General features: G+C 41.4%; 1 protein-coding gene across 2 annotated transcripts in view; it reads left to right on the top strand.

The window, feature by feature from the left end:
* Positions 1–2,315: 2,315 nt before the first annotated feature.
* STAT3 (signal transducer and activator of transcription 3) overlaps positions 2,316–26,315 on the top strand; it is a 64,839-nt gene continuing 40,839 nt past the window's right edge. For both annotated transcript variants that reach the window (XM_063458944.1, XM_063458946.1), the window contains exon 1: positions 2,316–2,405. The gene's annotated coding sequence lies outside the window, so the exon portion shown is untranslated. The remainder of the gene's footprint in view (positions 2,406–26,315) is intronic.

Genomic DNA, 26,315 nt, shown 5'->3' on the forward strand with positions numbered 1-26,315 from the left:
TCGCCAGCTAAATTCCCAACCCGTGGTATAATCTACTCAAAAGGGCAAGGGGGTGTCCGAGGACACACGAGTAGAACCTAATTATATCGGTAAATTCACGATATTCGCGCCCCGACGCACTTTTCACCTAGCTTCAAGGTTCATCAGGGGGAACTGGTTAACGGGCTGCTGGGGTTTAAATAGCCCGCCCTTGAGTCTGATTGGTTACGTCAGGCACAGGGGATTGATTGATACGGTGGCCGAATTGGCTCAAACTTTAGTGGTGAAAATGTATCCATTATATTGTAATGTTAATTTAGGGGATCCTATCCATTACCCATCAGGGAGTTCATATGTATGAGAGTCAGATACACATCAGATAGACTCGAATAGCGAAAGGGGAGGAATGGCACAAAAAAGAGAGCTATATAGAGGATACATATCATTCTTATAGCAATGTGACAAATAACCCAATGGCAATGTCAGGAAAATCAATAAATCCAATAGGGTAACCTTAGATATTCAGGTAATAGAATAATTTAATATAGTGCTATAATAGTGTACACATTGTAAATAAAAATAAAATATAACAAATTAGCTGATATACATATATAGTAGGTAATATGACCTATGTATGGTCTTCTCAATTTAAGAAAATATATCAAAGCACTAGTCTATAGTGATGAGACTTCTTAGATAGTGAAAGAAGATAGATGACAATATTATTTGTGTATGAATGGAGTATAGTTAAATTCCTCGTTCAAACCTGAGGGAACCAAGGTCTTAAATGAGAAAATCCATTGTGACTCTTTTCTAAGCAAGATTTTGTTAAAGTCGCCCTTTCTAGGGTTAGGTAACAATTTCTCAATTGCCTGGAATTTAAGATTGTCAGGATTCCCATCATGGAAATTGAGAATATGTCTTGCAACCGGGGTCGGGGTAATAGTGTTTTTGACAGATGTTTTACTTTTTGGATTATCTAAAGATGAAGAGAAACCCCTCCTCCCCCTTAATATTGTTTGAATTGTTGTAATTTTTTTGTACAAAAATATTAAAGGAACACTATAGTCACCTAAATTACTTTAGCTAAATAAAGCAGTTTTAGTGTATAGATCATTCCCCTGCAATTTCACTGCTCAATTCACTGTCATTTAGGAGTTAAATCACTTTGTTTCTGTTTATGCAGCCCTAGCCACACCTCCCCTGGCTATGATTGACAGAGCCTGCATGAAAAAAAAACTGGTTTCACTTTCAAACAGATGTCATTTACCTTAAATAATTGTATCTCAATCTCTTGCAGGGTCTAGCAAGCTATTAACATAGCAGGGGATAAGACAATCTTAATTAAACAGAACTTGCAATAAAGAAAGCATAAATAGGGCTCTCTTTACAGGAAGTGTTTATGGAAGGCTGTGCAAGTCACATGCAGGGAGGTGTGACTAGGGTTCATAAACAAAGGGATTTAACTCCTAAATGGCAGAGGATTGAGCAGTGAGGCAGTTCTATACACCAAAACTGCTTTATTAAGCTAAAGTTGTTCAGGTGACTATAGTGTCCCTTTAATATTTATTTTTTTATGAGAAATATGTTATTAAAAATCATTTAATAATAGGAAATGATACAAAACAAGCCATAGGACAGAGACATTTCCCATGATGCTCTGCTAATAAGAGTGAATGGCAGGGAGTAATGGGAAATGTAGTTCACAAACATCTGGAATGCCATGGTGATGGCCGCCATAAGGTTCAATTTTGCTGAGCAGTGCGGTGATTTTATTATTTAATTAATGGTTTGGCTTAATTAGCGCATATTACTTGGTTTAAAGGGGCAGATTGTATCGCAGAGCTCTGCAAACGTCATCGTATTTTACATAATGACGTAGCTGAGTCTTACGTCACCTTGCCAGGAATCCTCCTGATTCCCAGCAGGCTGTTCCGCCTTCTCTGCCGCACCTCCCCGTGCGTCTCAACGTTCCCTTCCCTGTCGCATAGCTGACGCAGGGCGTGTGACTAGCTACACGGAACAGCCGGACCGTAAAAGCGAGCGTCCCAGAAACCAACAAGTGGGCGGGGTCACACGAGCTACCTCATGAATAACCAATGAGGAAAGGCGCGGCCTGTCGTTCTGTGAGCCAACTGGTTTTAAGGCGTGAATTAAAAAAAAAAAAAAAAAAAAAATCTTGTTACGAGCGATATGATTGGTTGAAGTGCCTCAGTTGCATGAACTATTTCTGTAACTCCTCTGCTGATTGGTTGAGAGTTTCCATGCTCCAAACGAAGCTTGGTATTTGTGGGCAGGGCATTTAGTTGAGACTGGCAAATGTGGGCGGGCTTAGAGCGAGGTGGGTCAGACGGTTTCCGGCTGCGGTGCCAGACGTTGTGTTAGCTGCGTCAGAGGCAGGAACAGTTCGGTTGGCACGGAATACGGTAAGGAGGTTATGGGCACATTGATCGCATTCTATATATCTCATAAGAACTGCGTGACGGAATTAGAACAACATGCGAACATTCTATATAGGATTAAGTTTATTCTATACACATGGCAGTGTGTGTGGGTGTTCTGTATAAAGAATTCTGGAAAAAAGTTCTAAAAGTGGCACAATTACCATGGAAACCAATAGCACATAGCAGCCAGTTGCTCCACTTTTATTTGTTTTAGACTTTCTTTCTACATTACTTCACCTGACTCAGGGCCACTTCCACAATTTTTTATTTTCTAATAAAGGCTAAATGCTAATCTTGGAATTGCAAGGTGAAATTGCTTGGCTTTTACCTGGGGGGTAGGCAAAACCTTTGGACTACATCTCCTTAGATGCTTTCTTTGCCATGTATTATGGCTTTAAGAGCATTCTGGGAGATGTTGTCCACAACATCTGGAGTGAGGAAGGTTGTCCAACCCCCCTTGTTTTAGAGCAAAATAGCAAAGTTGGAAAAACTTTTTTTTTTTTTAAGGTAAAAAAGGCTTAAAATTCTAATTTAAACAGAATTTATGTTTTTCATTAGTCTATTATGGCCTGACATTTAATTTTCATTTTGAATGCCTTTCATACATTTCCCACTTTAGGGAACTATCCAGTGAATTTGAACAGGAATTCCTTTTTGTATTGTTTTTGTTTTTTTGAGCATGGTTTTTAACAGCACCTGCCCAATGTGGTAATATTAGCATATTTTATGCTGAATGTAGCTTTTTACTGTTAACAAACACAATGCTTATTAAAGGCACAGCTATGCTAAAACACTTTCTAACTCCTAATGATACCCTGTGGAGTTAAATTAACCCTTCCCTTCAGTTTTGTTTTATACTGTCAACACTTTTCTTGCATTTCATCATAATAAATGAACCCCCCCCCCAAAAGAAAAAAAAAAATTTCTGTAATTATGTGCCATTTGATTGTGGTGCTGTTGTGGTTATGGTGCCTGTAGTGCCCTTGTGCTACTCCAACTTCTATGTAATCAAACATATAATGGACAGTATAATCTTATTTCCCCTTTTTTTTTTTTTTTTTTTTTTTTTATAAACCAGGAGTCCACAGGGCACATCTAACTGCATCCACTTGATTGAGACCTGGAATCTTGTAAGTGGGAGCTTTCATTAGCTCTCCTGTGCTAAGCTAGCCCATTAGCTTAGAGAGTCCGCAGATTGCTCTCAGCCAATGAGCTAAGCACTGCATTACTGGGTTTAGCGCAGCTTCCCACCGTTTTCCTAAAGTACTGGAGTAGTGACCATTCTAAAAGGGTTTGAGTATTCATTTAGGTGCCTGGTACCAAAACAACTACATGGTGTTTTAATGGTTATGGTGTTTGGTGTGCTCCTTTAACCCTTTCTGTCATGCAGGTTTTAGGCCCAAAACTTTCCCATTCTGTACAACCAGTATGCACCCATTTCCATTCTCACCCTCCACCTCTCCTCCGTGCATTTAAAACATTGAACACAATGCAATGCAAGATAGGTTAATGTGTACACACACCGGTCAAGGACTCGTGTATGGCAGAGTAGATCACAGGCATGTAGGCAGAATATATATTGACTTAACTCACTGTTGATTTCACTAAAATTGAGGATTCATGTAGATTATAAACAAGGTTTATCATGCATCACTGTCAAGTAAGTTGGCATGTTTAATTAGTGTAGGCCTGTGGGCACAGGTGCCACAAATACTATATGGAAGGACACTAGCGTATTGGAAAGAGATTTGATTGAGTGGAAGAACTCTAACCTCTGTTATTACATTGCATTCCTATCAAGTATTTTAGCATATTTAATTATTGTAGGTACGTGGGAACAGTGTGATATATGTAAACTCAAGGCATCACTGAGTTTACAATGTGTGCTTATCAGGTATGTTAGCATATTTAAATGTTTTCGGTCAGTGGGAACAAAGAAAGGGCATATATGTACACCTTGGGGGGGGGGGGGGGGGGGGTCTTGGACACTATATGGAACAATGTAGGCATATTGGAGTGAGTTCTGACTGGGTGGAGGTACCTTGAGAACATCTGTTATTGATTTGTTTTCCTACCAAATGTTTTAACATATTTAATTATTGTAGGTCAGCGTGAACAGGGGAGGGAGGAGGGGTATGTTTCTACCTGGGATGGTATTGTATGCAATACAGAAGGGGCATAATGATCTCCTTTGTGATGGTTCAATCCAATGCTCATCATGCCGTGTGCACATTCATACTTTCCCATAGCAAAGCATTGAATTAAGTTTTACTCAGTTTGATGGCCACTAGAGGTGCTTCTGCTGCACTGACAGACAACCACTAGAGGAGGACTTAACCCTGCAATGTAAACATTGTAGTTTCTCGAAAACTGCAAGGTTTTACATTGCAGAGTTAACAGTACAGGAGCATAGCACCCAGATCACTAAATTGAGTTGCAGTGGCCTGGGTGACTGGTGTTCCTTTTTTTGGGAAACTCCCAAGCAGGAGCTTCTGACTCTCACTTTCTCAATGCTTTCCTATGGACGTTGTGCATGCTGAATGCGATTTTATTTATTTTTTTTGCATCCAACGTCGCAGCGACTGTCAGGAAGGCAGCCAGTAGAGGCTGGATTAACCAGGCATTGTAAACATAGCAGTTCTCTGAAACTGCTATGTTTACATCTGAAGGGTTAAAACCTGGGGGACCGGGCACCCAGACCACTTCATTGAGCTGAAGTGGTCTGGGTGATTATAGTGTCCCTTTAAGTGTTCTAAAACAGTTTCACTCCTTATTTATTTATAAAATATTTTACCAGGAAAGATACATTGATATTTCTCTCGTTTTTCAAGTATGTCCTGGGTCCACAAATCATTGCATTGTTACATTAGGGTACAATAAAATACAAAACCAATATTAATACACACTATATACAAAATTTAAAATGGGGTTGTGCCAGGACAAAGTGGGGGTAAAGATAAGGATGTAAATGGTTGTATGTGAAGGGTCACTATGATGGAGGGGAGGGGGGTTTTAGGGTTGAAAATTGAATAATCTAGGTTCAAGCTTGAGCGGAACAGGGAGGACAAAGGATGAGGTTCATTGGGGGACCGTAAATAAGGGGTTACATTGAATTAAATTGGGGGTTGTACTGCACTGGAACTCAAAGGATTTATATCTGCAATAAATGGGAATAAATAAGACAATGGACTATGATTAGCCATTGACTGCATTTAAAGGGTAAATATATGGAATGTGCTGCCCATAATGGGTAAAGGGTAGTTAACATGGTCATTGTGGAGAGACTAATATTGGCATTGCAGGAGTTGACAGGATAAGGGATTAGTGGCTGTCATCTAGTTTTAGTACGTATAGAAGTGCCTTAATAGCAGCTCATTTTTCCAATTTGAAGCTGCCTCTGCAACATGTTCTGAAGTTGCTGCTTTGTATTTTCAAACCTTTTGTTTAACGTTATCAATACTGCATGGATATTCAAAAGCCCTTGATCGACCTGCCAAAGGTAATAAAATAAGAAATTATTGGCATTGCTTTGTAGTTTAAAATTTCAATTCAAAATTGAAGAACTGAAATCAAAGCTCACTGGGGGATTTTTCCCAGTACAGTAATTGTGTAAAACATTTTGAAACTTACTTTGTGTTTTACTCTCTCTATTCCAAATTGTAGGGAAAGGAAATCCAGATTTCAAGTTTAAACCTATATTAGCTGAGTTTTGGAGAATTTTTCCTCAATGTTGCCAGTCATATTTAAAGGGACACTATAGTCACCAAAACAACTTCAGCTTAATGAAGCAGTGTTGGTGTATAGGTCATACCCCTTCAGTCTCACTGCTCAATTCTCTGCAATTTAGGAGTTAAATCACACTGTTTATGCAGCCCTAGCCTCACCTCCTTGCATTTGACATACAAAGCCTTCCAAAACACTTCTTATAAAGTCATCTAATGTTTATACTTCCTTTTATTGCAAATTCTGTTTAATTTAAAATGTCCTATCTCCTGCACTGTTGATAGATTGCTAGACCCTTCAGAAGCTTCCTATATGAAATTAAAGTTCAATTTACAGAGCAGGAGATAAAAACCTTTTTAAGTATCTTACATCTGGTTGAAAGTGAAACCATTTTTATTCATGCAGGCTGTGTAAGTCACAGCCAGAGCTGCATGGAACGAAACAAAAGTAGTTCTACTCCCTAAGTGGCAGAGAATTGAGCAGTGAAACTTCACAGACATGATCTATACACAAAAACTGCTTCATTAAGCTAAAATGGTTTTGGTGAATATATTGTACCTTTAAACTTGCTATAGTTTGGATTCTACTAGATGAATTGTAATAATTCACTTCCTGACCATAACTGCACTTTGTAGTGGTTTCGGTTTCCCAAGCAGCGTGGACTAGAGGCTGGCTTAACCCCAAATGTAAACATAGCAGTTTCTCTGAAACTGCTATGTTTGCATCTGAAGGGTTAAAACCCGAGGGACCTGGCACCCAGACCACTTCATTGAGCTGAAGTGGTCTGTGTGACTATAGTATCCCTTTAAGGTGTTTTGGGGGATATTGTAACCGGCATTGGCGCAGTAAATGCTTCTTTCTGGCAACTCGACCATGCAGATCAAGTAAAGTATTGTTGTATTGTGCTCCATGAAACAACCACACCGTCTTTTTCCAGAGCAGCCTGTATTTCTCCTGAGGTTACCTGTGGGTTTTTCTCTGTATCACGAACAATTCTTCTGGCAGTTGTGGCTGCAATCTTTCTTGGTCTACCTGACCTAGGCTTGGTATCAAGAGATTCCCAAATTTTCCACTTCTTAAGTGATTGAACAGCACGGACTGGTATTTTTTTAGTGATTTGGATATCTTTATATCCTTTCCATCTTTATAAAGTTCCATTACCTAGTTATGCAGGTTTTTTGAGGGTTCTTTTCTGCTCCCCCTGGCTCAGTATCTAGCCTGCTCAGTGCATCCACGTGAGAGCTAACAAACTAATTTACTATTTATACACAGGCACTAATTGCAATTTAAAAAAAACATAGGTGTGGGAAATAAACCTTTTAATTGCCATTTTAATCCGTGTGTGTCACCTTGTATGTCTGTGACAAGGCCAAACATTCAAGGGTATATAAACTTTTGATCAGGGCCATTTGGGTGATTTCAGTTGTCATTATGATTTTCTGCCAGGGTATGCAAACTTTTGAGCACAACTGTATATGCCTTACAAATGCAAAGTAAGTGTAGATTAACACCTGGATATAGGAGTTAAAGAAGCGGGGACAGCCAAGTACGGTAAGTGGAAACCTGTGTATACCTTCCACCCCCACTCCCCCTCCATTTATATTATGAACAATTTTTTTATTTTTCAATATTTTGATGCTAGCAAATAGGACAAAGAACTTTTGCTCCATATCTATTCTAGTGAGCTCTAGTGGTTAAAGGTCATATTTAGGTGCCAAGCAAATTATGTACTAGTAAGGTCTTTCTAGTTTGTGTCCTTGTTCCCCTTTTTATTTTATTTTTTTATTTTTTAATAGTACAAAAGGGAAATCTAAAGGATTTACTCACTTTCCTCTTTTTTGGCTTACTTGAGTAATGTATATTTTCTTTTCCCAAGTCATATGCATAATGTTTATCTTAAAGGGATTATCTAGTGCCAGGAAAACAAACCTGTTCTGGCGACACTGGATGTCCACCAAAAGTCGTCTAAGAAGCCAGCAGTCCCTTTAGTGGCGGGTAGACAGCCACTAGAGGAGGACTTAACCCTGCAAGGTAATTATTGCAGTTTATAAAAACTGCAACAATTACACTTGCCGGGTTAAGGGTGATGGGAGTTAGCACCCAGACCACTTAAATGGGCTGAAGTTGTCCCTTTAACAACAACTTGCACAGTTAGTTACTTATTTAAGCTGTTACTCTATTTTTGCACCAGTTTAAAAATCTAATCGGTCCAATTCCATGTTATTTTAAAAATTTGAGCACAATTTAAGTGGGTGTTCTGTGTACCATAACCACTTCAATTCCATGAAGTGCTTATAGTGCCTGGAGACCAGTGATGCTTACTTACCCTCTAGTGTTTTCTAATAGATTAACAATGCAGCTATTGCCGCTCCTTTGCTGCTCTGGCTAATATGTAAGCCTTAGCTCTAGCAGCAAATGGATGGCAGTGACAGGCTGAGCTGTCATGCCAAAGCATGAGTTGGCATTTGATATATGTAATGAGTTGGTTTTATTTTTTGGAAATTTGGATAACCTTTATTGTAGGCTTTGACCTTACACCAGGCCCAAGCCATAAAACTACTAAAATAACCATCACCAAAGCTGAACATAGGGCATCGTAAAAGGTATTGATGCGTATGCTCTGACTTTGGGTTCTTCAAAGGACAACATAATTGAAGAAAATATGGAGTGGGCAATAAACTGCCAGGTCAAACCCCTCTGATCCACCCAGGGGTATGTTCACTGAGATACAACTAGTTTTAAGGGATATATTGAGGATGTTGGACTATCCAGAGAGAATTTTTTCTTTTTAAAAACTACTTGGAGAACTTTAACATCGGAATCTACCACCAGAATTATATGTAAGCGGTAAATATATGTAAGGACCTTGTGTTTTCTCCTATTTTATTTTATGGACTGTACTTTGTGTGTTTCCGTATGTCATTTATTTCTGTATTTTTATACCCAGCACTGTAAATCCTTTGTCAGATTAAATGTTTACTTAATCAGCTTGTGTCTTTGTTCTCTATGAGCTCAGGTAAACACGTTACCAAAAGGGTTAATCACATATGTCTGATCAGTAAAGTAAGGTTGTGATACTATAATTCTCCTGTGTGTGAGGTAACCTAAAACGCTGGGTATAAAGTCTTGGTGGTGGCAGTAAAGTGTGTACTAGGGGGATAGTGTAGAAGGAATTGCATGGATTAATTTAGTGTTTGCTGGGACTAGCAACAGGTAACCAGGGGGTCTGGTGTGATTAACCCTTTCACTTCCATACTCTCCCCATTGTCTTGGCTGGACCAGTAGCCCACGTTTGTGACATGAGCATTCTATATAAAGTAAAGGTCTTTATTTTATCTCTTTTGGTGTCTGTGATATACTGCTGGCCATCCGTCGCAAGTAAAAGTTTAAGGGACGCTATAATGTTTGGGATACAAGCCTGTATAAAGCAGAGAGGAGCTACAGACCTGGAAGCCCAGGTATACAACGTAAGGGACTTGTATTATCTGAAGCATTCTACTACATTGGAGTTCATATGGAAAGCATCTGTATCCTGGATACCTGAATCTTTCTGAGGATTTGTATTTACAATCAAAAATACCATAGCAACAGAAGATTTTCATTTTGTAATGTAATGGCTCTTTTAAAACAGCTTTTTCTCTCCTTTTGTCAATGTGATGCCATGGTGTTTTTTTTTTTTTTTTTTTTGTTTTTTTTTTTGTTGACTAGTTTGCTTTTGTATCTAGCATATGCGTTATATGCATGTTTATTTGTGAACTCTTTATTTATTTTCATGAATTTCTAAGTAGACATCAGCCTTCAAATTCTGACATTCTTATTCTTTGTATGGAGTTCAAATTTTTGGGGAGTTTCAGAGGCACACTCTGATTTGTCTTGGTTGCCTTTTGCTGAGTGGCAAACTTGTTACTGCTGTTTTGTCTTTACATTTGTTTAGACTGTGCATTACCTAATACAGGGCTTGACAAAACCCAGACCCCAGGTTGCCACGCCGACTAGAAATTTCGCCCTGGCGCCTGGAATTTGCCAGCTCTCTAGTGTGGCTGCCGCAGGATCTTTGACAGCGGCCGTCACCGGAAATATTGAAGGTGGGCGGCCGCCCTGTGGAGCATGGAGGCGGGTGGACGCAGGAGCACTGTGGTCGGCGTGCGAGGGAGCAGCACTCTGCCTGCAGCTGCTCTCTGATCCCTCGCTTTGTGTAATGATGCCAGGAGCCGGAATATGACATCATTCCGGCCCCGGCATTATTACAAAGCGCGAGGGAGCAGAGAGGAGCTACAGACAGAGTACTGCTCATTTGAACACAGGAAGAGAGCAGCCCAATTGGATCCTAGGGAAAGATCCACTTAGCTCTCCCAAAGGTAGGGAGGCTGAGTGGGTTTTAATTAAAACAAAAATGTGTGTGTACCTGTCCGTGTGTGTGTGAGCCTGTTGTGTCTGCGTGAGTGTGTGCATTTAGGTATATGCCCCCTCCAATCGCACGAGGAAGGTGTTTTTTACAACCATTTTTTCACGCCGTGCCAGTTTCGCCATGTCTGGTACCACCTCCATGGCTGAGATTATCAATCTTTATGATCTCAGCTAAGCCAATGCTTTCCCTCAGGAAAGCACTGGGAGGATTTTGTGCGTGCACAGCAAATGTGCCAATCCGCATCTCCTCATAGAAATGCATTAAATCTCTATTCGGAACATTCAGCTCCTCCATGCAGAGCTTGCAGACACTGAACCTGGCTGCTGCATGTGGTGCAGCAGTGACCCAGGACTCTCTAGTGGCCGTCTGAGTGACTGTCACTAGAGATATTACTAAGCAGAAATGTAAACTCTGCCTTTTTACACAAATTTGTCAAGCTCTGACCTAATACTGCTAAGAACCGGGGCTTGTCTAATGCAGTGTTGGTGCATACAGAGAGGCAGATAGTCAGCAGGCACTTCACGAGGAGAGGGGGGTGTATATTGCCCTGCCTATTTGCCGCCCTACTGAGCTTCATTAGGAAACAATAAGGTCTTCCAGGCAGCCAATGATGGGGAAGTACTTCAAATAGAGTTTAATCCGATTTTTGGGTTGTTGCTGAAAAATTTGATTTTAGGTTTTTTTTTTTTTTTTTTTGCTTCTCTACTTAGACTCAGCAAAGTGTTTAACCCCTTAAGGACCAAACTTCTGGAATAAAAGGGAATTATGACGTGTCAGACATGTCATGTGTCCTTAAGGGGTTAAAGGACCACTATAGTGCCAGGAAAACATACTTGTTTTCCTGGCTCAATAGTGCCCTGAGGGTGCCCTGGTGGGTCACTGCCCTAGTAACTCTGCTTAAAGGGACACTACAGTCACCTGAACAACTTAAGCTTAATGAGATTATTCAGGTGAGATCTATAGCTCCCTCCAGCCTTTCTCATGTAAACACTGTATTTTCTGAGAAAATACAGTGTTTACATTGAAAGCTAGGAACACCTCCAGTTGCAGTCAATCAGAGTGAACCAGAGGGACTTCTGAGTTGATGGAGGCATAATATGCCTCCATCCACTCAGATCTGCTGTCAGCAGAGCACAGGGCAGCACTGTGCACAGCATCCTGTGATTCAGTGTCTCCTCCCTCTGCATGCAGACACTGAACTTTCCTCATAGAGATTCATTGATTCAATTCATCTCTATGAGGAGATGCTGATTGGCCAGGGCTGTGTTTGAATCATGCTGGCTCTGCCCCTGATCTGCCTCCTCGTCAGTCTTGGCAAATCCTATGGGGAAGCACTGTGATTGGATCAGGCTATCACATGTCGGCAGACTGCTTGTTTTTCCTGACTCTAACAGCATGCAGATTTACAGCTTCTGGCTTGAATACAGTAAGATTTTTACTATATTTAGGGGGGCTAGATGGTCGTGTTGACACTATAGGGTCAGGAATACATGTAGTTGCACTGGTGACTATAGTGTCCCTTTTAAGTTGAAGTCCCACTTATGGCAGCAAAAGACTATATCTCTATATGTACAATGTTTTTTATAGTGGAACGCTGCACGTATAGATCTGAAGCATTATGAACGCTTTGTTGATTATGATGTTATGCAGTTGTTTGTTAAAGCTGTTAAATACAATATTTAATTTTTGGAGTAAAATGGTTATATCCCTAACAAACTTTATTTTGCTGCTGACTGTTTAGAATATTTAAATGTTAATTAATTTCATCTAAAGCTAGGCAGACACAGTTTAGCACCTAACATTGTTCATAATGTGAGGATATTTATGGGGATTAATTATTATTTTTTTATTAATTAAAAATATTTTCATAAACTATTTATTGTGCCATGCAGTGGATAGCTTGTCATTCTCTCTAAATGTGCTGATTGGGGATAATTGTGAGCGTCCTCATTTTCCGTTCCAATAAAGTGCCTTTTGTGGAGTGGTGTCCTATTTGAAAATCACAATCTCAATGCTTCATGCTGTGGACATCTGTTAGTATTTATTTTATACGATTTCAAATTGTCTTTCGAGATTCTCACTTCTGGATACATCTGCCCAGTCTTGGCTGGGAAGAGACATTCTTCGACCTGTGTGGTTGTTACTGCTGCCAAGTATTTAGGGTTAGCCCAGATCCTTTTTTTTTTGCCTGTTTCTTTCGATGCACACTCGTCTCTTGTAGTAGGCATGCTCCCGTGAACATTTAATGGAAATTCCCAGAGAACTTTGGGGTTTGTTGTTGTGCTTTGTTTATCACTTTGTTTATCTTGATTCCATGTAAGTGCTCTGATTTCTTCAAAAGTGGAGATTTTGTTTCCGGCGTTATTAAACCCAGTAGGAATTTAACACCGCAGTTATGTCATTATGACCTCCAGAAATGTAAAGGTCATTAGCTCAATACAATGCTGCTTCGTTTCTGATAAAGAATATATGTTGGGGTTAGAAAACTACCAAGAGGTTATGTGACCTATACTCAAGCTGAGCTGTTCTCACATCCAACCTTATGTTGAAAAACCTCTTAGGTTTCCTTAGTGACATCACTAGTGATCAAACTGTAGTAGTGAGTATCTGTTTCTCACCAGATAGGCTTGCATACATTATATTGAGTAATTTGTGTTCTTTTTAGTAGATAGATTGTCTTTAAATTCTCTCCTCCTCCTCCCCCCCCCCCCCCCCCGCAGGCAGATTTAATGAAACTAAAAAAGGCGGAAAGTTTCGACCTTTTAAGAGGTCTTTTTCAAAAAAGACCTCTTAGAAGATCAAAACGTTGCTGCTTTTTTAAAAAAAAATTATTTTATTTATTTTGTATTAAATCTGCCTGTGGCTTTAACACTGAGTACCTGGGAATTTCTTTGTTGCCTTAACGTGTTGGGATTACTGGTCCTGTTCCGGAACACCGGTGGCTTCTGGGATTGAGTGCGGTTCCTATAATCATCTTGGCAATGGATTGCATTTTTAACATTTCCTTCACTTAGTAAACAATGTGTGTTTGTTTATTGCCATTTAACAGAAATGCTGGGCCCATGTAGCGATTTCTACTTTGATTTTTGTCTTTTTAATCAGATAAATACCATTTTCACTGGAAATGTCATAATACAGATATTAGTTAGTGCACTAGAGACTTGGTATTTTGATTTAACACTGTCTTCTGAATATAACGGTACCCCCACGTACTATTATTTCAGATTTTACTGATAAGTCACAGGGCGAAATATATTAGATGCCCTTTCAGCTTGTAAGTTTGCCAATATTATTTTCTGGGCCTATGTAGCTTTTCAGAGAGTATGGCAGCCTGGGTAATAACATTCCCACCGTTATGGCAAACCATTTTCAAAAGTAGGCACCCCAGAGTATAACAAATGGCATAATTTGAGATGTTAGGTCTAGCCATTTTAACAGAAATGCTGGGCCCATGTAGTGATTTCTACTTTGATTTTTGTCTTTTTAATCAGATAAATGGCATTTTCACTGGAAATGTCATAATCCTGATATTAGTTAGTGCACTAGAGACTTAGTATTTTGATTTAACACTGTCTTTTGAATATAACAGTACCTACATGTACCATGTTTCCAGGTTTTTATTATATCACATGAATAGAACAGTACCCCACATACACTTTGATCTGAAGGCAGAGAGAGGCAGATAGATCTTTGATATCACATAGAGAGTCACTGTGTGAAAATTTTGAGAAGTAAAAAAAACGAAAAAAAAACCAACTATTTTTTGTAACCCTTTCAGTGCTAATCACAGCATTAACCCTGTGATCAGTTTTTTATTGGGAAGTCACATTTCAAGTACTACAAATGTAGTATTTTGAGTTGTTTGGTGTAGCCACTTTAGAATGGCTAGCGTAAACAGGGACAGGCCAAGGTCAGGGGAATCCAGAATTCAGAGTAGTCGGTAAAACAAGCCAATGGGTCGGTACAGGCAGCTAACAAAGCGTAGTCAGGACAAGCCGAGGTCAGAAATCCAGGTAAATCAAGCAAACAAACTGCCAAAGTCCCAGACAGAGTGATTCAGAAATTCAGCTCTGTATGGTAGACTTTGAAACAGTCTGTTATGCAGAGGGCGGGTAGAGATGGGCAGGTTGGACAATAAAAACTGGAGTCCTTTCGGACTCCTTTCTTGTAGCAAACACGGCACTTTTTTTGGGGAGCTTTTTTACTAGGGGTGGATGGGATTCGGGAAGGGAAGTGTTTGCCACAAAGTCTTTGGAGATCTCCTGATTCCAAAGTGGGATTGGGGGGCTGGGTAAATAACATACGGGACAAAATGCTTAACGTGAATTCGAGGAAAGGGCAGGGCCTACCTATGACCTCTTTTGTATAGAGGACATAGGCATTGAAAATTGCAATCTGGCTCACGTAGATTGCAATTTTCTTGTACCAGGTCCTAGTTTTTCGGTTCACCAGATAGGGCTGTATGCATTGGTCAGCCAAGTCTACTCCCCCCATAAACTTGCTGTAGTCTACAATGCACTTCGGCTTTTCCAGATGCTCAGTGCTACCTCTCACAGACACTGGCACTGTACTTTCGTCATGCATCGTAGACAGCATGTATACATCTTTCCTATCTCTGAAGCGAAGAGCAAGCAACTCATCCTGGCGGAGAGCTGAAGAGGAACCTCTACTGCTTCTGCCACTTGCCAGGGCTTGGGGGAAACCCCTGCGATTCTTCCTCACTGTGCCACAGGCTAGGGTTTCAAAACAATATAAATTTTTAAATAATTCTATACTGGTATAATAATTGTCAACCCATAGCCTATATCCCTTATTCAACAAGGGAAGGATTAGATCCCAAACAATCTTGCCACTTGTACCCACAGAATCAGGGCATCCTGGTGGGTCAAGATGGCTATCCTTCCCCTGGTAAATGCGAAACGCCCATGTGTAACCAGTACAGGATTCACATAATTTATAAAATTTAACGCCATATCGGGACCGCTTCGATGGAATATATTGCTTAAATAGCAGTCGACCTTTAAATTTCATAAGAGACTCGTCAATTGAAATATCTTTATCGGGGACATAATTTTCAGAAAATTTGTCTGACAGGAGTTGAATAAAGGGCCGAATTTTATATAGCCTGTCAAACAGTGGGTCGTTTCTAGGGGGACACAGCGAGTTATCATTAAAATGAAGGAATCGCAGCAGTTGCAGGTAGCGATCCCTCAACATAACCTCAGGGAAAAGAGGTGTAGCCAGGATACGTTGCTTGCTCCAGTAGGACCTGATACTGGGCTTTTTTACAATACCCATCATTAGGGTTAAAGCCCAAAACCGCTTCATCTCTGCGACATCCGTGGGTCTCCACATATTCCTGCGACCATGATGGGACCCCGGATGTGCAGAGAGATACTGCATAGCAAACAAATTCGTTTGCTGAGCCATGAGCTCAAATATATCGTCTGACATAAAGAGCTCAAAAAAACGAATTGGCTCGCAGTCGTCCACTGTTACAGTGATGCCAGGTGTAACAGTGAACGGCGGTATTTCTGGGGCCATCATATTTGGAGGCACCCAGTCTCCGCCTGGCATTGGGCTTGCTGAGCGTCCTCTTGTGAGTGGTGGTGGGGCACCATCACTTGAGGTCTCACTCAGAGGCTCAATGTCAGAGGCAGTGATAGTGTCACTGTCTTGCAGAGTGTCACTATCACTGCCTGCCAGAATGGCATACGCCTCCTCGGCTGAGTAGCGACGTGCCATTCTAGGGGGAAAAATTAATTAATTTATATACTAAAGTGGGTAATTAATTATCTACCTGCCTAACACCTACTACCCGCCCTCAAAACATAATATAAATGTACTGATCACAGTATAGGCAGCTGCAATCAGTACACTGAAAGGGTTATTTTCAGATCTATAAAAATAACCCTTAAAAAAAAGTCAGTCTGATCAGAGAGCCCTCTGATCACAGTGATCACTGATACAGTACTGTACAGCAGATAAACTGTACAGTATAGTGATCACGGCAGCGGGGAAAGGGTTAAGGGAGATTTGGGTTGCTGCGACTGACACAAAGGGTCAAAAAAAATTAGAAATAATTTTTTTGACCCAAAAAAGTTTTTAAAACTGAAAGGGTTATTTTTTGATATGTAAAAATAACCCTAAAAAAGGTCAGTCTGATCAGAGAGCCCTCTGATCACAGTGATCACTGATACAGTACTGAACAGCAGATATACTGTACAGTATAGTGATCACGGCAGCGGGGAAAGGGTAATGGAGATTTGGGTTGCTGCGACTGACACAAAGGATCAAAAAAAATTAGAAATTTTTTTTTTGATCCAAAAAAATAATAATAAATAAATACCCTAATCAGGTTGATCACAGTAATATGCTGTGATCAGCACTGAAAGGGTTAAATAAAATATAAATTTTCAAACTTTGAAAAAAAATTTAAACTTTCTTTTTCCACAGGAGCTGCAAAAACCACAATCTCTCTGCCTCTCTCTCTCAGATCGAAGTGAGGTGAGGAGAGGGGCAGAGACAATGTGTCAGCCAGTGATCTGAGATCATTGGCTGACACATACTAACAGTGATCACAGTGACTGGCTGTCACTGTGATCACCTCCTACAGATCGCGGTAATTGGCCACAGGGGGATGCCTGGGAGGTACAGGCATGCCCCCACCGCGATCTGTAGGGGGCTAATGGCTGCAGTTACATGTGTCAGCCAATGGGCTGACACATAGTAACACTGATCGCACTGACAGGCTATGGCAGCCTGTCAGTGTGATCAGACTGCAGCCTGACAGTTCAGATCGCGGTCACTGACCCCAGGGGGGCTGCCTGGGGGGCCAGGCATGACCCCCGACTGCGATCTGCTGCAGAAGAATGCGGCCGGCTCCATGTGTCAGCCGATTTCAAATCGGCTGACACATGGTAAATACCGATCGCAGTGACAGCCTGTCACTGCGATCGGAAGCTGCAGACCGCGGTCCCCAGGCACAGGGGGGCTGCCTGGGGGGCCAGGCATGCCCCCCGACCGCGATCTGCAGCTGCCATGTTCCGCCGGCCACGTGGGGCTGAAGACCGCCCAGGACGTACTATGCCGTCCTGCGGCGTTTAGAGCCACCAAAATAAGGACGGCATAGTACGTCCTGCGGTCTTAAGGGGTTAAATGGGCACTCACTATCAAGTCTATGGGCATAGTCCCCTTTGTTTGCTTTGGTGTAAAATATTATTTTTTTTTTCTTAATTTTATTTTTTCCATTTAGGCTGCTTAATGGCAGATGGACAAACGCTGGATTCTTACTGGAGCCCTAAGATTTCCCCCACTCAGTTAGAAGAAGCAAACAGTTTTGCATTAAATGTATACTCGAAGCACCAACTTTAGCTTAATGAAGCCGTTTTAGTGTATAGATCATGCCCCTGCAGTCGCACTGCTCAATTAATTGTCATTTAGGAGTTAAATCACTTGTTTGTTTCTGGCTGTGATTCTTACAGGTTACATGGGGAAAAATATTTAATTTTCAATCCAATGTGTTGGCACAATTTGTTTACATCAGAAGTTTAACTCTTGCTCTGACACACCGGATGTTTCTGCAGGCCCCAGCTGCAAATTAACAGCAGGAGACAAGAAATTCTATATTAAACAGACTGCGCAATTAAGGAAGTTTAAACATTCGCTCTCTTTTTTACAGGAAATTCAGTGTGACTAGGGCTGCATAAACAAAGTGATTTAACTCCTAAATGGCAGAGAATTGAGCAGAGCGATCTATAACTCTACGCTAAAGTTGTTTTGGTGCTTATAGTGACCTCTTAGCAATATAAATTCTGTCCAACCATGTCAGCAATGATAGTTATGATGTAAAATACAAAAAATGTTAGTGTATATGACTCTCCTATTAATTTTATTTTATTTTTTCATTTTTATCTGTAGACCATAAGCATCATGGAAAGTGGAATGTATTGTTTCCATTGTAGGGGTTAAACACACATAGTGGTTGATTCCCCTGTGAGAAATGAGTAAAACTCTGTTCTCAATAAAATACTGCCCCTAGTGAGCATTTGATTGGCATGGTGTGGCGATTTGCCACACATTCGCTCTAGCTTGAAAATCTTATGTATGGGATGATAAATATTGGTTTGAATATTAAAACTGATACCTATTGGAGACGGGGCATGACTACCATATCGGACAATAGCTCGGCAAATCACCAACATAAACCCCAGCAAGTGTGGTATCCCGGTTGCTGAATCAAGCCGTCCCATGTAAAGCTCCCTGACGTTTACCATGGCAGTGTTCCGACGCACGTGATTTGCGGACTAGTGTGGGACTAGCTGGGAATTTTGGCAGACCACTACAGCGGGACACTGCTGGCTGATTTGTGGCTGCACCCTGTATTCCCTCCCTAACCCCCCTTGGACTAGTGGGGGTTATCCTGGTCTCCACCTCTACACCCTGTAGGTAAGGCTACTAATATTCACTCTGATAAGGAAAGAACTTTTGGCATATTCAAGATTTCCGCCACACTGACCAAGCACTCCATGTCACGATGGGAATCCCTGTTCCATGCAGCCTTTGATGCACTGTACACAACCTTTTTGAACCGGATCGAGTCTTGTATGAAAAAGCAACTATTCACCCCGTCTTTCACTGCGGAGGTCCCCTGCAGCGTCCTGGCACTCTGCGCTCCCTCTGGGCCAAGAGCCAAGATGGACACTGCCCATCAGACATTTGCAATCATGTGGGACTGATTGCAGAGCCGGAGTCGTGCAGGACATTAACCTTACTATTGGAGCTGGAGGGTTTGGTGCGCTGGTCCGGTCTTGGGGAGTGGAGAAGCTGGTGCAGTGCTGTACTGATCCTCCGTCCCCATATGCAACAGGGAGGTGGTGAAAGCGCCGATTGGCAACTTCAGGCTGAAAGAGTCAATTCCCCACCGACTCTTATACGTGGCATTGGTTGAAGCATACACAATAACTTTTCTCAAGCCTTTATTATTCGGCTTCGACACACTAGATAAGTGTTCTCGTTTCCATATTGCTTTAATGTCAGATGTCTAATACTCTAATTCTAGGACACTTGGCCCCTAGCTATACCAACCATCCTTATATTGCTTTCCTATAGCCAACATGCTGCTGATAATGCAACTTGATACATACCATCTTATTTATTATGGCTAGATTTAGCTTGTTATACTTTAAAGGATACAATAGTGCTAGGAATACAAATTTGTATTTTTAGCACTACAGTTTCCTCGGCGCTGGGTCGGCCCTCCTACTTCTCTAACATCATCCGACACTGGATGTCCTTGTGAAGAGCATGATGGCGTCCAGCGTCAATTAGTAGTCCCTACCTTGTCTTATGTTTGAAATAAAAACTAGATCAGAAAAGAACAGATTCTGAGAGAGGAAAACACGAGTAAACAAAATGAGGTGGATGAGTTTGGCAAGACAGTTGTGTGTTTTTAAATGGGAGCACTTTCACTGCTATGTTATTTCTGGTTTCCTCAACAGGGAAAATAATTATCTTTGCTTACCGTGTGTTCCTGGTCAGCTGGCAGGTTCTGAGAAAAAGTGTGAAAAACACTGTTTAAAAAAAAAAAAAAAGACAAACAGAAAACACAATTAAAATGCACCCTGGAGTATCCCTTTTGGTTTTATGCATGCAACTATTTTCTAGCTTTCCTTGTGCTTCAGAGCTATTTGTTTTGCTGACAAAGCGGTGTTCTGTCTTGTTATGCAGTTCCCCGTCTAAGTTAAATATGTAGTGTCACACTGACAAAGGATTAGCAAAATGTTTATCATAGTTCCTGCTCACTTTAGAATTTCACTGAATTTCCCAACCCTGTAGAATTGTCTTGTGTAAGGAAGAATTGTGTAGCAGCATTCTACGAATTTCTTCGCCATGTCGTGTGTATGGATGAGGTTTGTTTGTCTGTGTATTACTATTTATGCTGGCGAGTGTGTGGCTGGTTTATTGTGTATGTGAGAGGATGACTCATTGAGTTTGTGCCCTGCTTTTTAACCATTTGCTCTTAAGGCAGTCCTTTTGGCAATCAGATGATTAATGAAAAATGTAACTTGCTCCTACATGCTTGGGTATTAGACTAAATGGTAACAATCAAGTTTTCAGATTTTACGCATGTGACAAACGCCCCTTTGCCTGGATGTTCCCACTGGCTCGTGGAGGCTAGCCTCCTGCCCACTTACTATGGGCCATGCTAAAAGGCTATTAAAAGACTTGGTTCGTGGGATTCCCTTGGACTGTTCGGACCAACCCACGAACTGCGGACCACCTCTGAGCTTATTGGCCCTTGTTAACCTCTCCTGACACTTCAACCAGTGTGGGTTCTAATTGTGCGGCTGGGTAGCCACCGTTCGTATGCACGAACGCGCAGCAACTGTGTGCCAGCCATCTTGTTCGCGAGAATGCAGGCAGCGGTGTTTGGGCGTCGATCGCGTGCAACTAAAATCGGACACTGAAACTCCCGAACATCGCAGAACTTGGACGAACGCCTGCTCCTCCCCCACACATGTCAGGAGAATGCCATTCGGTAGGTTTGTTTGTATGGTTCATACGAATAAACGCTACCAAGAAGCCAGAGTGCATTCAGTATTTCGTTCGCAGGGAACTCCTGAAGTTGACCGGCAAATGGACAAAACGTCCTGGAACTGTGTGTGGTAGGTCAGAACTTCCCCACGGTGGCGTTTTGGCTGTGTTTGTGGGATCTGAGCGCTTTTCTGATATATGGAGGTTCCTATGTGGGAAATATAATATTTTGGTGTGTTTTCATAATTTTTTTTTTTTTTTTTTTTATTGGTCATGGTGACATGGCATTTTGGAGACCTTTTGTAGGTGTGTTTATGGGTGTGTTTACTGTGTCCCTGTATTGTATAAAAGTAGGCTATTGAGCCTGGATTAAACAGATTTGTTTTACCCTTCATCAAGTCTAGGCTGATGTTTGGGGAACGGGGAACTATAATCACTGCATCACTTGGGATTTAGGAGACTTATAACGGATATACTCAGCCGGAGTATAGGGGATCGGCTACACCGGACAACACATTGTATTTAACCAGCTAGATTAGGGTACTTCACCAAATTCCTTAATAGAGGACTATTATTTTTAGGGGTGCTGAATGCTCCTCCCTGGACAGATTCTGCCTTTACTGTTGTATAGGAGAGAGCATAACATATGCATTCTATAATTTTATTTATTTGCATTATATGCCTATTTAAAGAATGTTCCAACCTCCATAACCTCTACAGAACACATACATGGTTATGATGCCAGGAGTCCCCTGCTGCCCTCCATTGTGAATAATAAAAACGTTTTAGAATGGATTGAAATCTTACCAGGGGTTCACTGGGCATTGCCCACGGCCTTCACTACTTCCGACAAAGACCTGGAGGCTCCTGCTTAGGATCTTCGAATACTTACCTGAGCTAAGCTGAGCACCACCTGGTTTGGAGAGTTTCCTGCTCTCTCACAGAAGTAGTGGAGGCAGGGTAATAGTGTAAGGTAAAGCCAGGTAAAAAGGCACACTATATTAAAATGGCTTTACTGCTCATAATAGGGGTGGGGTTGCACCAGGGCAAGCACTGCACCGTAACCACTGCAGCACTAAGATTCTGCTTAGTGAATGCTATGTTACTTGTGAATATATGGACTTAGTGTAACTTTGTATTAGATGCCTGTTTTTGTGCCTTAGCAGAAGCTGTGTTGATACCTTAATGTATTATGCCATACCATATGGTAAGATGTATGTAATGCAGTGCTTTTTTCCTCTTTTTATTTTTTGTTCTCTGCTGTGTAACCATTGCACATGTACTTTATCTATATCTCCCGCTATACTTAAAGGGACACTATATAAACACCAAACCTCCCCATCATGGAGCTACGTACTTCCATCCTCAATCCGGTCGGGGGGACAGCCCAGGCAGTCCCCCTGGAGCACCTCCTTGCTTCTGAGGCCCCCACAGGCAGAGTGATCACATGGCAGCAGGCAATGGAGATGCCTGGGCTGTCAAGCATTTCTCCCTAGTGCGTGAAAATAGGGAAAAAGTGTGTGTGTGTGTGTGTGTGTGTGTGTGTGTATATATGTGTGTATATATATATATATATATGAGGTATGTTTGTTTTACTTGTCAGACTTCACTGAACACAAATGTGAGTGTTTCAAAATAGTAAAACTTATCCAGACGACGATATCCTCCGTGTAAGTGCAGTTTTTTTGTTGTTGTTGCAAATAAACAAATATGAATGCTAATTTTGGCCAGTGTTTGTGACAAGTGGCTAATAAGAAAGACCAGATATACCCAATTTTTAATACCTTAAGTTGTCCACCATTTCAAATGGCATGCCATGATGGGGGTAATATACATTCATGGGCAGCCATACGGTCTAAAGGCAACATAACCAAGCTGGGAAAGCTTTATGTTTGACTCTGTAACTTTCCAAAACCTCATAAAACCTGTACATGGGGGTATTGTTTTACTTGTGAGAGATCGCTGAACACATATGTGTATTTTATTGCATTAAAAGCTAACAGTATTAAGACATTTACAGTTAAAATGCCACGCAGAACAAAAGAGAAAATTGTTTTTTTCTTAATTTCTCACACCTCTTCAGTTTGTATTCCTATAAAATTGTTTTATATCTAAATATTTGATGTGAAATCCCCTGTTTCTCCTTGACAAAATTATCTATAATAAGTATGGGTGTACTTAGTATGAAAGGTGAATTACGGTTGAACAGACATATAGCACAAATGAAAGGTTTTGTTTTGATTAGAATGTGCCTCCAGACTTAAGGTGTTAGTTTACATCTGATTGGAAAATGAAACCATTTTGTTTTCATGCACGCTGTGTCAGTCACAGCTAGGTGAGGTGTGGCTGGGGCTGCATAAACTGAACCAAAAGTTATTTAACTCCTAAATGGCAGAGAATAGAGCAGTGAGACTTCAGAGGCAGGATCTATAAATTTAAACTACTTCATTGAGCTAAAGTTGTTTTGGTGACTATAGTGTAACTTTAAACATTAGTTCTCTTTGCAGGAAATGTATAGGACACATGCAACAGCATTTGCGGAGAATTGAACAGTGAGAATGCAGGGGCATCCCCTAGTTTTAGCCCTTTTAGTTTAAGAGAAACTGCTATGTTTACACCTCTGTGTTAATCCAGCCACTAGAGGCCGCTTCCACGATTTACACGGAGTAAATCGCACTTATTTGGCGCTGGATGTCCTCACAGAGTCCAGCGTCAAAAAAGATCACCATAGGAAAGCACTTTCCTATGGGCAGGTTTGAATGCGGGCGCCTCTGGCTGTGCATTCGGCTCCACTCGGGAGCTGACGTTGGCAGGGGCGGATTTAACCCCTTCAGCGCTGAAAACTGGTTTATTTTCCTGACACTATAGGATCCCTTTAATCTAATATGGTTTTGGTGCTTTTAGTCTTAATTTAAAGGGGAGGGTGAAGTTCAGAATATAATATATAGTTTTAAGGTCCAAAACTAGGTCAGATCCTAGTGTGTAAATATTACTAAAGCTGGAACAGAATACAAAATGCACAGCTACCCTAAAACACGTACTCAGAAAGGGATGATGATCTGTCTGATACTGGATACCATTATCAGGGCATGAATCAATACGTTTTTAGAATAGTTTGATTTCATAGCTGGGTCTGCCGAGCACCGCTTCCTACCTACTTCGCTTTGAAAGCCTCCTTTAGTAGGCTAGTTCATTGGTTGATAGTGCCCAGTGGATCTTTCGTAAAACAGTGCAATGTAGTAGTGATGAATCTGCTTGGAGTGTTCAGTTTAAGCACTCTAGGACCACATGACATCAGCTAACACAGTACAGCGGGCAATACTGACATCCCAAGATGGGACACGATTCATTTTAGTGAAGTGTTCTGGGTGCCATCTCCCTGTCTGCTTAACCCTGCAAAAGAAAACATTGTTCTGCAGTAACGGCAGTGTAAACATTGGGTTTAAATGCCTCTAGTGGTTGTAACTCTAACAGCCACTAGAGGTGTTTTCTCCAAAATTGCCAGTCAGTCTCATAGAGGTGTATTGCTGTGTATGCACACTAGCCTCCATTGTTTTCACGTGGGAAGTTTGCTGGCTTTCAAGATCTGTGCCTAGTACTCTAGTTTCTGGTGGGGGGGAGGGGGAGTCGAGGATAAACTGGGGGGGGGGGGGGCCTTCACATGATTTTTTTTTAAATTTTGTAATTTTTTTTTTTTTTTAAGCTTGTGTCACCACCTATAAAAGAGGAAGATCAAGAGCTGGCTGCCCCTTCATATAGCCTCAGTTGTGTGCAAACTAAAAGGAACTTGATGTTTAGAGAACAAATTCAGAGGGGGAAAATGGCATTAGAGAAATAAACACGACATCCTTTTTGCCATTGTGTATTCAATGTAAGCGAAGAACGTGTTATGAGAACAGCTTTACGTGACAGCAGTTGTCTCTTCTGGCAATGCATTGAACAAAAGACTCAGACGAAGTGTCCTATTGTGCACGGAGTCTGCAATAGATTGCAAACCCATTTGAGGCAGAAAGAAATACAAACAAACCTTATAACTTATAATGCTATAGTGTCCCTGATTTTTTGTGATTAAAATGTAGTTATTTTAATTATGTGAATTTTTATTTTTTTCTCTTGGAGCTGCTTATTTCTCTGACTCTTACGATGTCGTCAATGAAGCTTTTCCCACCGTGATTAAAGGACCACTATAGTGCCAGGAAAACAAACTCGTTTTCCTGGCACTATAGTGTCAATAGGTCCCCCCCCCCCCTCCCGCCGGGCTGAAGTGGGAGGAAGGGGTTGAATTCTTACCTTTCTCCAGCGCTGGGCTCCCTCGGCGCTGGGGACTCTCTCCTCCTCCATCCGACATCATCGACTGAATGCGCATGCGTGGGAAGAGCCGCACGCGCATTCAGTCAGTCCATAGGAAAGCATTTCTCAATGCTTTCCTATGGACGCTGGCGTCTTCTCACTGTGAAAATCACAGTGAAAAGCGCCACTAGAGTCTGGATTAACCCATATGTAAACATTGCAGTTTCTATAAAACTGCTATGTTTACAGCTGCAGGGTTAACCCTAGATTGACCTGCCTATAGTGGTCCTTTAAATTCAATTCTTCTCAGTAGTAGTAGTATTTATATAGCGCCAGCTTATTCTGCAGCGCTTTACAATAAAAGGGGAATTTACCAAATGAGACAATAACAAAATGTAACAGGAACAATAGGTAGTTGAGGACCGTGCTCAAACGAGCTTACAGTCTAGAGGAGGTGGTTATAAAAAGGCAGTCTGGTCCAAAGGAAAGGAGCCACTCGGGAGAAGTCTTCAGGCGTGAATTTGCAGTAAGGGTGCGAGCAGCAGACAGGAGAAGGGGCATACCTATGAAACGGTGAAATGTAAGATGGGCTAGAGTTGGTTAGAGCTTTATAGGTAAGGGGTTAGTATTTTAAATTGACACCTGTAGGGTACAGGAACCCAGTGTAAGGATTGACAGAGGGGTGACGTGTGAGGAGCGACAGGAGAGAAAGATCAGCCTGGCAGCAGCATTCATCACAGATTGTAGGGGGCAGTACGGCTTCTGGGCAAACCAATTAGGAGAGAATTACAGTAATCGATGCGAGAGATCACTAGAGCGCGAACAAGCTCCTTGGCAACATCTTGCATAAGAAAGGTGCGTATGCGGGCAATGTTTTTAAGTTGGAATCAACAGGTTTTAGCAACAGACTGGACGTGAGGCCAGGATTAAAAGTG

Source organism: Pelobates fuscus, chromosome 6, assembly GCF_036172605.1.
Source record: "Pelobates fuscus isolate aPelFus1 chromosome 6, aPelFus1.pri, whole genome shotgun sequence".
In the NCBI taxonomy this organism is placed as follows: Eukaryota; Metazoa; Chordata; class Amphibia; order Anura; family Pelobatidae; genus Pelobates; species Pelobates fuscus.